Raw genomic sequence first — 13,799 nt, 5'->3', positions numbered from 1 at the left:
GACACACGAGTGGTGAAAAACAAGCAACGAAACAGCTTGTTCACTGGAAGAAAGCAATCTTCCAAACATTAGCCCCTTTTTTGGGGCTAAACGGATCACATGGGACCCCTGTCGGGCGTTGCTGGTAGCGAAGGGCGGTGTTGTTGTGCTTACGATTCCTAGTACCAAGGATGTTTGCCAAAAAATTCCCGAACACCGAATTTCGCCGAACTGTTGTTTCAAGGTTCTTAATAGGTTTGCCTGTCAGCGTAACACAAACAGTACCCCGGCTGTAGAAGTAAATTCGCTGCTTTTGCGCTTAAAGAAACGGTTAAAGCGTGTACATAATTTATAGGCATCGCTTTTTTGCGCAGTTACGATAAGAGCATGATAAAGGTCCTGTGCTCAGTCAGCCACATCCCGATGACTAATGTCGCTTTGATGGGTTGTTTTTGTAGAAATCGTTTAGTAATTACAGTGACTTAACCGTTTATGCAAAGATGGATGTTATAACATCGCGGGGTGATGGTGACTGCTAAAACGTAATGCTTACATTGTAGGACGATTTTATGTACATAAACTTCGTTGTAAGATTGCACGCCTTTAATTGGATAAATTCGTTCTCAACACTTGGGGCTGCTAATTCCTTGGAAGAGAGATCCTCTTACATATAGATATATGCAACACCCAACAACAGCTCATTCTCTGATGCTTCTTCCTTTAAGATATTACTGAAAAATGGCCCAAACTCAACAAATCCCCCTTTTAGCAGCGTCCGCCTCTCATTAGCCAACGACTACAAGGACACTTGAAAACAGCTTTGCGCGCTGCAAACGTGTACCAACTTTAACGCGCTATCCTTTCCCTAACCTGTTGCTGTGCTGGTCGAGCACAAGGTACCTATGTAGCACCAACATGATGCTTCTTCGCCCGGGTAAATTGCATAAACCCTTTCGGGAACACAACGAGGTGCACAAGGGGAAGAAAGATTTGTAATTAATATTTCATCCTCGACCTTGGCCCGGGTACGAAACTCGAAGCAGGAGCTGGGCAGGAGAGCAGTAAAACCCCAACTACGTCCAGTGTCCTTTTCCCCTGGTCCAGCTTCCCTTTACTGGCTCGTTAACAATCAATATGCAATTTATGCTCATCGGTGTGCACAGCAAGCAACCCAATCCCATCGCGAAGGCAAATTACTATCATCTCGTAGATTCGCTTCTCTGTACCCATTTTTGCTTTGCTTTGCTGCGGCACACAGAACGCTACACAGGCGCAAGGCAAGGCCAACAGGGAACCAGCAATAGCAAAAACAAGCGGCACCGAAGATTGAGCAGATGCAGATTGGCGAAATGAACGCTGGAAACAAACGGTGGAATGAACAGGAAAAAACAATGCATTTAATAAGCACACCCAGCGAACTATCTCATAGTGTTGTTTTAGCAGCTGAAAGTAAATGCTAAGCATTGGTAGGTTTTCAACATGAATTTATTCCAAAAAGGTCAAGAATGTTGAATTACCTTCTCTACTACTGACAGTGGCGGTCCCGTGGTACGGTCGTCTACTCGAACGACTCAATAACATGCCCGTCATGGGTTCAAGCCCAGAACGGATCCGTCCTCCCGTAGAAAGGATTGACTATCCGGTTACGTGGTAATGAATTAAGTCTTGAAAGCCGCCTGTATAGGCCGGCATGTCCGCGTTAGGACGTTACGCCAAATAGAAGAAGAAGACTACTGACAGCGTCAAACAACCCTGATGAAACCTTTCGATGGATAATAAAGGCGACCTTCTAAATCATATATGTTCGTTTATTTAACGAATTACGTACGTGATTTAAAAAGCAATTTTTCTATGCCACACCAACTGTCCCACCGTCTGACCGTGTACCACCATTGACACATTGAATAATCCCTATTGGCGCTTCCACCGGAAGGCCGCCTCCCATTGTCACGTGCCAAACGCGCGCGGGGCATATTCATTGATTAAAAGCGATGCGAGCGAACGAATGGAATTTAATGGTGGAATGCTGCTTCACTGCTGCTGCACTAATTAATTGCATGCGCCGTACTGAGTGAGGAATTTTAGTGAACTCCTCCACTCCAAAAACCTTTTTCCATAACATTGTGAGAGCCAAATATCAAGCCGAAGCAACAACTGAAATCCGACCAAACGGTATCAATTGACAGAGGTCAGAGAGAGGTGCAAAATAGTAAAGCTCACAAACCTGGCAGGCAGGCAGACAGGCACCGCTTTATTACGCAAATATCCATGTACGCGAATAATTGGATGTCCGTTCATTAAAAGCAGCTAGCCCAATGTACAGGTCGGTCGGCCGGATGGGCCTGTTGAATTGGCCGATTTTTACCGAGTTTCACCCATAGATACACCCGAGAACTGGTGACAAGTACGGCACCATCTGTTGTTCACCTTTAATTGGCTCCCTCCCGGCCCTCGGCGCTTTTGCCCCCGACGTTTTGTAATGCTGCCTTGTTGACATCAATGAACCTTGCGGATACGGGGATGGACGTGTGTCGTGTGCCTGTATTGTGCTGCATATTTTCCGGTATGGGAAATATTTGCTACCAGAATTCTCGGCTGCGTTGGTGAGCTTTTCAGCTTTACGCAACACGGCGCAGCGCACAGTGCGCGTTTCCGCTTCCGACTAGTACCCACGCCGCCTAAATCTTCCACGGTTGAGCGCGTTTGAAGTGCCTATTATCCCCGGCGAATTGTTTTTTCCCCACATTCTCGACCCACGGCCAGTCCATTTTGGCCAGTATGCAGATTTTTATTCTCCAAACAAAAGCATGAATGAAACGTCAGTAGCATGCAAAACTTTTGGCACAGATTTTTTAGTCTCTTCGTGCTTTCCGGCAATATTGGTAATCTCGTTTGATATAAATCTCTCATTTTTTACCTCACATATTTTGTTGAGAAAAAAAAGACAATACAGCAAATCTTTCCTACACGGAGATAATCTGTACATCCTTACCGCAAACAACAACGTCAGTGAGCGACTTAGCAAAACAGTTACAAGGTTGGCAGAAACCTTGCACAACAATAACTGTCCGCTCACCTGATCTGGCTCTGGTTGTCACCTAAGGAACGCTCTGCCAAAGGTAAACAAATACAAATGCTGGGAATGAAGCTGTAACGACCAACGATACACAATACTCCGTCGTGTTACATCGAAAACCATCCTTCCCAACCAGCGCAACTGCATAAATGTTTCCAAGGTCACGGTGCATCGCTCGCTCGCCATGGATGCAACCGTTGTGTTTCCAGCCCCAGGCAGGATTGACCGCATCATCGTCATCATCATCTTCGTCGTCATCGTAGCCGTACACACCGGAGAACCGATTCAGAAGAAATTGATTGTAAACGAGCTGATAGTGCGCGGTCGCTCCGGCAGCAGCAGCAGCAGCAGCAGCAAACGATGCTTGGCGGCCACTATCCGTTGTTGCGATAATGTTTACCGTCGCCGGTCGTTATCATCTCCGCGAAACTATCAAGCATCGTCGTGAAGCATCGGAGCAGTCCATCCATCACACAAGCATGGGGGTATGGGTGTGTGTGTTTATGTGTATGTTTGTCGCATCTTCACTCGCCTCGTCCTAAGGTACACACACAGGAGAGGCGTTGTTATTTCTTTTTGCTCACCACCGATTAAATTCAAACAAACTACACACACACACACTCATCCATTATTTATGTGCCACGTGAAGAGAGGAAAAGGCCTGAGTCTGTCAACATAATACTCCCCCCCCCTCCCTTTTCTCGGTTTCTTCTGGTCTATAAGACCCGTCTTCCGTCTGCTCTTTCCAGCAATAACATGTTGATTAAATACTGGCCCAACCCCATCTCTCCCAGTACGATGGGAGGAAGGGCATATCGTACCGGGTTTGCATTTTATTTGCATCCATACGTCCAAGTGCCATCCGCTCAGGTATCACCACAGTGCACACACTTGTTACCATCGACCAACAGGGCACAAGCTGACCCATCTTTATATGCCAAGCCCGTGTCCCGTCCTTCAACGTTTAATCGAAACGAACCCCGTCAGCTGGGTGGCTGACTGACTGACCGATTTGCTGCCGTTACAGCTTGCGAAATAAACTACCTGTTGCTGTGTCTGTTGGTGCCAGCCTGCCTGCTCGATAAGGCTTTTGCAACGTTTCTTCCATATGGTTGACCCGTAGGCAGCGGACGACAGTGATGGTTGGTGCGAAATTATTGACAACCGAGAGCGCTTGGCGAGGACGATACAGAACGAATTCAAAGTGCGCTTCCAGCGCCTGCCTTGAATGGAGCAGTCGATACGGTGAGGATTTGGCGACGGATAAGTCACTGGTTCAAATCTCAGCACTATCAGTGTGTGTTTGATTGCTTCCCGAATTAATGTAGAAGTTTACGGGAAATCTCCTCTGGCGTGTCATCGGTCAGTATTTATTTGTAAAGTGTATTGAATTAATTGAAAGTATTGGAACTGTTTAGTTGAAACATTACTTCTCAATCCAGTCAAAGCTCTCCTCTTCATACGGACTAGTCTTTTTTGCTTGACCATCTATGTGAACCTTCTAACGTTCGTTCATATGCTCTCGGAGACACATGAAACTCTGTGTGCATGTTGTATTTCGTTCCGAGAACCACCGAACCTGGGGAGTGCTTTTAGGTTCTCACAGTCATCAACTCGATACTGCCATGCGAGAAAACGTGTATGTGTGCACATGATGGGTTGCCCATTTTATAACCCCATACCGTACCAGGAGGATAACGGTTGATTTCGGAGCACAAAAAAGCGCACAGTTTACAAACGGAATAAACAAAAAAGGGCAACATGAACAAGCATATGGACCCGTCGCCCCGCGTAACACTCACGCCCCAACAACAACTGAATGTTTTCTGCAGTGTGTTTGGCCTGTGGCGATGAAATTGCGCGCTCACACACCATTTGAGCCTGATATTTGTGTACGTTGGTGCACATACAGCCTCATCCGTGTGCAGATCAAAAAAGTTTTTTTTTATTTGGACCTTCCACTAAGCGCTTTTTCGCTGCCCCCCAACCATGAACCATTTGCATAAAAGCAGTGTGTACCTTCCAAACCGTTTGGAGTCCTGGTCCTGGGAGGCCTGGCTTGGATGGTACGCGGTGTTGATCCGCGTTTGTTGTTTAGACAAGGTTGAGTAATATGCCGTTTGTGCGCTGTTTGTTTGACACTCGCTGAAAAATCGAAACCAACCCAATTGCATCGTCAACAAACGCTAACAACATCCGGCGCGAACGGCAATGTTTAATAAATGGTTTACAATATCGGCAAGCAAATTCACGTCCACAGACATTCATCATTATTTACGTTCTTGGTGCTCTCACGCGCGCTCGCGCAAAGCCCATAAATGGCAAACCCTCACCTTCTATTGCCAACGATCGTGCGTTCGAATCCCCCCCTTCTGTGCCGACGGTTTGCGAAAAGGGGTACGATTTATCGACAAACGAGACAAACACAAGCTGCGGCTCAATCAGCCTCAAATGCCGCAGGTACAACGTGCCTTCTCCCTTCGAGGTGAGCTCTGGTGGATGATGATGATGATAAACTTTGGCGACGTCCTTCTAGGCAAACGCAATTGCAATCTACCGCGAATTGGGCACAAGGAATCGAACCATGCTAATGGCGCCAGTTACGCCATCCATGCGCGGCCAGTAGCGCGGACTGTGTCAAAGGGTGATACCGGATTATCGGGCGCTATCGATCGCTTTACAGTTATGGTCCGGTTGTTAAGGCAATTAAAGAGCTCGCGTTTAATTGCCAAAGTGGGACACTTTAAACCCCGTTTTCCATAATCGGTTCGATTGGTTGGAAAAGTTTTACACCCCTGATTGGATTTTAACCGCGGAATGGCGTATCATTTCCGACGTTTCACAGGCTACCGCTCTGTCAGATTTTGGGGGGGGATAGATGGTAAGCATTTTGGTAATCCAATAAACTCTAATTAATAGACAGCTAATAGCCGTGCCACCACCGTGCCGCCATGTCCAACGCTCTCTCGCAGCTCCCTGCGAAGCTTTGAATTTCTTTAGGAAATAATTTGCTCCTAATCGCATACTTTAGCACGTTTAGCGCCGGTGTAGACACGGCATTCCAGGAAAAGTTTAATGCCTGCACTCCTGCCATGTCTTCAGCACGGGGCACCCACTGGGCATTCATTTTCCCTGCCGGCTCTTGGCTATCTCCCCAACAACAATAAACGGATTTCTTGTTCATAATCATAAATCCGACCGAGCGAATCACCCCTGCGGGGCCCTCCCCCTTCACCAAAACTAAAGCGAAACAAAAAATCAAATCAACCGCCGCTCGAAGGCTAAACTAGACCGTTCTTTTACCTTTCCCGTGCCTTGTCCCAACCAACCTCGCGGCATCTTCGCGGCCGCTCCCGTCAAACACACCAAAACGCGGGCGCGCGTCGCCACCGTTCATTAAGTTGGTTAGACGAAAATTTAAATTTCAAATTCTCCCTCAATCCATCCACCATCCGGTGTTTGTCGGCTAGTTTGCGATTTTGCTGCCGAGCTTGCAGGGGCGAAAGAATTTAACTTCCACTTCCTCCGGTTGCACCGGTTTTGCTCAGACCCCCTCAGGAGGTTCAGCGGCTTAAAAGGGACTAATATTAGTCACAAATCGGAAGCGGATCAGTACACGAGATCTACGATAGCTCCACACTGAAGCACACAAACTTGCCCGCTTAGGTGACTTTCGCTCTTGACATTGTTTGGCCGTGTTTCGTAACCATTAGGTCCTCCCCTTCTTAGGATGTTTGTGTTTCACTTTTCGCCTCAAATTTCCTTCGCCCTCCGACATCGGCGTATTGGTGGTGACGACCTACATCCCAGAAGCACATCGACATCTCACCAACCTCTCTCTCCAAAATGCTAATGTTCTAGCCCGCCTTCAGCGTTATCAGCTTAACATGGGGACCGGCAAACGGTGACCGAGGACGAGGAGATCACCATTTACACGGACCCCGGGGTTCGGTAAGACACAAGCGCACAAGGGGCGGCGATCGTTTGGAGCGATCTCTCTTACCGCAACCCACCGCAAGGTATGGCCGGTTTATTTACGTTTATTGATAATTTCCTTTCTCGTGGTGTGGTGTGGTTTGGCCAGAGCGCGAATAGACCCCACTGCCGACCGGACGAACAGACTGAGACAACCGGCAGCAGCAGCAACCCGGTCATCGTCACCCTCGGGTCGAATTAAGTGCGCTACACGAAGGAAACGTGCCGTAGTTTTGTCTTTAGCCAAACAGGCCGTTTATCGTTGGGCAGGGCGCGGGCGCGTGTCTAGTGCTCGATTAGGTGCTCACGTCTCCCTGTGCACACGGCAGGGCAAACGCACACACGCACACAGTCAGTCAATTGCATGACTTCTGAACTGTCCACGATCTGGGGTGAACCACGGAACCACGAAGGTTTTGCCTGAACGGGGGATGTATTCGTGCTGGGAATTGATACCTTGAGGAAGTGAGAGCTGGTGGCCCTTACGGTGTCTTAATCGACCTCAGGACACGAAACGTTCTGAGATGAAACATCAGGGTTAAAGATTTAATCAACACAGACATTCACACACATACATCGGGCCAATCTCTGCCGAGCAAGGAATTAAACAAGGATAGCGAGCAAGCGTCAAGAGGACATGTCAATTTAAAATAGATTAATCTTACGACCCAAACCTTACGCAAGAGGACAAGAGGGTTCGGTCGAACTAAACGTTCGGTGTACTCTGGAGGGTTGCTGTTTGCCTTGAAGAACCTTTGGTCACAATCTTAGCAAAGGTTTGATCTTGCCGCAGCAAGTGCGTTCCACCCCGTTTTTGGAGCACAACAAAACCCCTGCTGGATGGACTGTTGTTCTGTTGGGTTATTTTTTTTAACACATCATTAAAGTGTTGCTACAACATTGTCGTTCGCTTCGCTTCAAACATTATAAACAATAAAACAGCAAACCCTAAACAGCCATTACGGAGACAGTTTGAATTTCATTACGCTAATTAGTGACAAGCGGGAGAAACGAGTGCGGTCTCTCGTTTGCGGTCTCGTTTGAAGTGAAAGAGCATTAAAGGCAAGTAAGGTTGACCTTTTTTTTACAAACTCCAAAACTAAAAATAAGGGGTTCCCTTCAATTTGCTTCCCCTACCAATGCATCTAATGAGCCACTCTAATGCAACAAACGCTTCATTATGGTGTTATAGTTTTACGACATTTTGCGACATATCTCACTGCACAGCAGAAGCAGATATTAACCTCGAACGACATCAAACTTTGCCTGCAATCGAAAATGTCATCGAAACTGCTTTTAATTTCAAACCCCGCCGTTTTTTATCACCCAGCCGCCGCCGCAACAAAAGGTTAATGTGCAATGCTTCAGCCACGGGGACCAGTGTTAGTGCTTCCAGCAGATAGTTGTGGCGGAGGAAGCATTAGCGGCTCATTATTTGCGATTAATACCCCACACCCAGCCGGCCGCTCTTCCTTCCCACCGTACTTCTACAGCCATATCAACTTAAAACGCTATTTATAAGTCGCGGAGGGCACATCATTTCAACAATTATTGCACTCGCCGCTGTAAGTGTAAATCGATGATTGCGGGGAGAAGAGCATTACCGGTAGAAGACGGGCATGTGGAGCTCATAAAACTGTACTAACAATCGAGCGGCCACAGATGACAATTGAACAGAGAGAACTGACGTAAGCTCCCTCCCGGTTCCCCTCCCTTTGCTGCCCAAAAGGCCCCCACTCTGGGGCAGGTGATGTGGGGGGGTGCCATCAAGCCGATCAAGAAGGTATGCATTGTGCAAATGTGTAGTTCTAAGCACGTTGACATAAACACCGCATGTCCCCCGGATCGGCGTTGTTGTGCGCTCGTTGTGTGTAACTTCTGGTGAGGCCATTCAAATACATTGTACGGTGCCAGTTTGTTTGCAGTATGCCACCCACGGTAGAGAATCGGCTCGATCGAGCGATCGAACTTGAAGCGATAAAGTAGCATGAAACGTTACATACTTTTTTCAAAGCTTAGCTAGAACGAAGCATGAGAACTACGTTGAAAAACGAGATAACTACGCAGAATTGATTTCAAAAGGGAAAGCAATCCATCCCAAACACATCCCTTTGAGAAGGAATTGGGGTTTATTGTGATCTTTTCTTGGTAGTCATATTTTCGGGAAAAAAGCCCCCGCAAATCAGCCTCTTCCCCTAGACAGCAACGAACCTTGCGTTTCGCTCTCTGACGTCATTGTACAGTGGAAGGGCGCCAACGGCCGCTGCGGTCCGCTTGGGGCCGATAGGCGTTATTTATCTTCTTCGGCGAATGGGGAATGGGGCCCGGGACAAACATGACCTCAAAGGTTGTGTTTGTTTTGTGCACGAAAAAGAAAGCTTTCTGCACAAAAGGCCTGCATCATAATGATTCGGATGAAATCGGTCGGCAAAAAGCATAAAACTTACATGAAATGTGGGGAGAAGTTTTTGGTGTGTGCGCGACTATTTGTTTGTTGCTCCGCGCAGAAGAAAGGGATTCAACACACCACCCAACCACCCCCTACCCTCCCCTCCCCCACGTGGTAGTGGTGCGCGCGCGAGCGAGTAATACAAACTGTGTCAATATTATGCTACACAGCATACAATTCACTGCAGTCTCTGTGCGTGTGTGTGTGTGTGTGTGTGTGTGTGTGTTGTTCGATGCTAATCGCCCGAGGTTTGGCGAATAAAGTTTCGCACTGAATATAGAGAAAGGAAAGAGCAACAAACAAAAAACACCAAACAAACACTTGTAACATCCGCCGAAAGGAATGAAAACATCTCACAACATCCACACGCACACAAAAAAAAACGAAATAAATAAAAGAAAACGGCGATACACACTCGTAGCACATACGGTAAGGGAGGAGAAAAAATCGAATTCCAACAATTATACCTCGTTCCAATAAAAAAAAAACCCCCGTCAAGTACCCGAAAGGGTCAAATGGGAAATAAAGCAAGACCGTTTAAAAAGATCTGTCTGTCGTGAAAGACACAGAAAAAAACATCACATCAACATCAAACACACACGCACTCACGCCGACCAAACACTCGAAACACCGAAAGGGATTGCCCAACACACACACACACACACACACACACACACGTCCGTTCGTTCTTTAACACAGTTCTTTCCAGTCACTAACATACACTCCCGGCATGTGGTTTATGCTGTTTCCGCTGTCCCACTGTTCTGGCGTTAGAGGTCGTGGCCAACCGACACACGCGCGTGTGTAACTTCTTCAAATTTTTAAAACGCCACACACACACACACACACACACACACACACACACACACTGTGGATTAACAGCCGCACCACCACCACCTGTCCGCTGCGATGCCATGTGCGACAGTTTTTGGCGCCATTCTTTGCCGCGGGAAGAACCTCTGCTGGGTGCGCGCCCCCCTCTATGAGAGCCGGGCGGAAATGGAACCTTCACAGATGATTGCACACGCCCGCTGATGATGGGTTTAATCGCCGGTTCGTATTACAAGCCTGTTCCCGCTCCCCCACATGGTCCACACACGCTCACACGCTCTTGTGACCCCCTTTGCTTTGCCGAATGTTGTGTTCCAATTTTAGGTCTTTCCCAAACATTCGCGTGACTCATGTTCTCGCTTGTCGTATGGATTCTTTGCCATTGGTGTTTGTGTTTTCGTGGCCCGTGTCTCCGGCTTCTTCGATCGCAAAACTCATATCCGATTTGTACGCAGTGTTGTTAACGCAAAAAAATAATAAGGTACATTCTTCTGGAGTGACTACTCTTGGTTGCCAGGTCCGGGAGAAGGCTCGTGGAGCAACAACGAAGCAAAAAAAATACATCAAAGGAAACCATGGGAGTTGTCAAAAGGGAAACAAACGGGCAAAAAAACAAAAAAACAACATAACAGTTGGGCCGAAATGGGACCGTGCAAGCGCAAGCAGAACAAAAAAAAACCCATACAACATCCCGGAAGCAACACTGCAACGGAAGGGGTAGGGGAGCCAACCGGAAACCGGTAGCCACTTCGGCAAAGGGTAGTTTGGGCGCGTGTGACAAACAACCGAAACAAAAACGGCTCAGACAAACGGAAAGACACACACACACACTGAGGGTTTCCTTTTCAGCGGCGATCAGTTTTTCTTGCATTTCGATGACTCCTCTGTAGGACACTTTGGGCGAACTTGAACCTTCGATTCGGACCCGAAACTTTCACCGCCACACACACACACACACGCACACACAGACACAGTTTGCGCAATGCAATAAAAAAGAAACCGTCTGCACTGACTGCGCGACTCTGCCCGTCCAGGCCAATTGGGACTCTCTTCCCGCCCATTCCCGCATGGCCATCGGCACGTTGTTCGAGCTTCGATTCGAACTCTCAAACCCAAAGTCCACTCAACCGGCCGGCGCTGCCTTGAACCGTGGCAGAAACCCGTTTCTTCTTCGCTTGGACCCTCCACTATCATTCATAAACTGGCTCGGTGGAATGAGCGGGGAAGGAACGATGGGTCCGAATGTTCCGTTTGTTCGAGTTTAAAAAGAAGGGAAAACAATACACACAAACACACATGTACATCTTTTCTCGACATGGGACACAACCGAGATTTCTTCCTGCCAGAGAACACGCATTATCAGGGAACATCGCGCGCTGTGTAATCACCCTTGCACTTGATGACACACACACTCGAGAGAGAGTGTCCGATGACGAGTTTACATTCTTACTGACTAATCCCCGGTTTCGCCGGTAGTTTTGTGTTTCGATTGCGATAGCACAACTTTGACGCCAAACTATTGGCCACGATTTGTCACCACGCCGGCGGACGGTTCACTGTCGCGCATCGCTGTCTGGTCACGCTCAATTTACCACCGCAAAACTAACCTGCGCGATCCGGCTTCACTTGCCTTTTTTTTTTGCTTGTTGAATTGAGGCACGTCCGCACGTCGAAAAACGGGACACCAAAACCGTCGCCAAACCGCACTGACGAGGGACACGCTCGAACAAAAGCCGCCGATTTCGCGCAACAGCAGTTTTATACGCGTGCAAAGTCAAACGCGCACTCAACGCGGCTGGTGCTTCTCTCACTCTCGTAATCGGTTCGCTGAATGTTCTCTTCCAGCAAGCGCGCGCGCGCTCTCTCTCTCTCTCTCGTTCCAGCAATCGCTCAACTCTTTCGTTCGCCCCTTTACCGGTCGCGAGCGGGCGCGCGCGCGCTCTCTCTCTCTCACACTCTCTTGCATTTTGTTTACAACGCGCAACGCATGCAGATATTCCGGCGCTATTGCAAAGGAATCATTTTAGCCCTTCCTTTATTTATTTCTTTTGCATTTCCATGTTCCAACACTGCAGAACCCGGTTTGGAACCCGGCGAATGGAATTCCCCCTGCGTCCTTCCCAACTAACACCACAGCACAAAAATATAGTAGAAAACACACACACTAAACAATAGAAACACGCACACGAACAGGAACGGACAAGAACAATATATTTCACTGCGCCTGCTGCGATAAGGGGAAAGTAGTGACTGTTGATTGCGTTACCGAGTTGACGTTTTGTCAGTTCATGTTTTCAAAATCACGCATAAGCACACACTAAAAAAAACCTTTGCGTTTTCTAGAGCGCGGCACTAACACCATGCCCGGTCTGCGTTGCCTTACACACTGAAGCTTGCGCAGAGTGTTCCGCGCGCACTTCCGGATCCTGGCGTCGGTCGGTCGCCAGACCCCAAATGCACACTAACCCCTTTATCCTGTGGCTCGGCAACGGTTCCGCCAGGCAAGAGCATAACATCGGAAGCACGTGCGAAGCGATCTTGTCATGCGATAATTAATCCAAACTGACGGATGAGCTCTCACGCTTGGGAAGAAACGCTTCTGGTGTGCGCTGCAGCTCGGTCCCTCGCCTCGGTTCTGTCTAATGTCTAGCACACGGGGGCAAGCAATCAGGCAATGATGATTGTATGTAAATTGATTCATCTAATCGTCTCAATCGGAGCCTCAGCCCCTCATTCATTCGATCGAACGAGCCGCCTCGTAGCACGTGCGACGGCGGCAACGAGAGTTAGAGAATAATTAATTGTGATGTCACTGGTGAGTGGTGGTAAACAAAATTTAAGGGCGCGATAAAATAAACACGCCGCGGGCCAGGGCAGAGAGAAAGAGAGAGAGAGAGAGAGAGAGAGAGCTCCCAGGTTCAATGAATCGTAATCAGCCAAGTGCGCCGACCGAATCGATCACCGTTGGCGAACCTGCCGGGAGAATATCAACGAACTGGAACCGATTTTGGCAGCGGCCCGTTTTAACACCGCTTTGCCATTTGGCAACATATATTTGGTCCTCTTTAGCTGTAAGCGACACACGACCACAGAAGATGGTGTGCTACCGGGTGTATGAGCAGTGTGTCGCTTATCTTTTGTTTTCTGTGCTTTTTATTACTGTCGAGTGTTATAAATTTAAATAACATACAATAATAATGCACCATCTCAAGACGGCCAGTGGTTGGTGACGGAATGGCTCGTATTTACTACTTCCTGTTTCGCCATTGCTGGAAATTCGCTATGAGTAATACGAAAGGCATTTCATAACCTTCCATTATGGTTACATTCGTCATGTGCAAACGAAGAAACAAATAATCTTAAAATTGCATTATGTGTAGAAGAAGCTAAGCAAATAACAGCCACTATCTAAAAGCGCTAGTTTTGCCATGACAGTTGCATAACTTTAGGCGTTTTGTTTATGCAACGTCGTGCTGCGGCGACTGGGCG

General features: G+C 47.9%; 1 protein-coding gene across 2 annotated transcripts in view; it reads right to left on the bottom strand.

Moving 5' to 3' along the window:
- Positions 1 to 12,144, bottom strand: part of LOC120948703 (bumetanide-sensitive sodium-(potassium)-chloride cotransporter) — a 28,560-nt gene extending 16,416 nt beyond the window's left edge. Inside the window, exon 1 of one of the 2 annotated variants that reach the window (XM_040365335.2) lies at positions 11,918 to 12,144. The gene's annotated coding sequence lies outside the window, so the exon portion shown is untranslated. The remainder of the gene's footprint in view (positions 1 to 11,917) is intronic. The other variant, XM_040365334.2, reaches the window with a different exon arrangement.
- Between the last annotated feature and the right edge of the window lie 1,655 nt (positions 12,145 to 13,799).

This window comes from Anopheles coluzzii, chromosome 2 (genome assembly GCF_943734685.1).
Source record: "Anopheles coluzzii chromosome 2, AcolN3, whole genome shotgun sequence".
NCBI lineage: Eukaryota > Metazoa > Arthropoda > Insecta > Diptera > Culicidae > Anopheles > Anopheles coluzzii.
The sequence above is the reverse complement of the archived record's forward strand: the minus strand, read 5'-3'. Positions and strand labels throughout refer to the sequence as shown.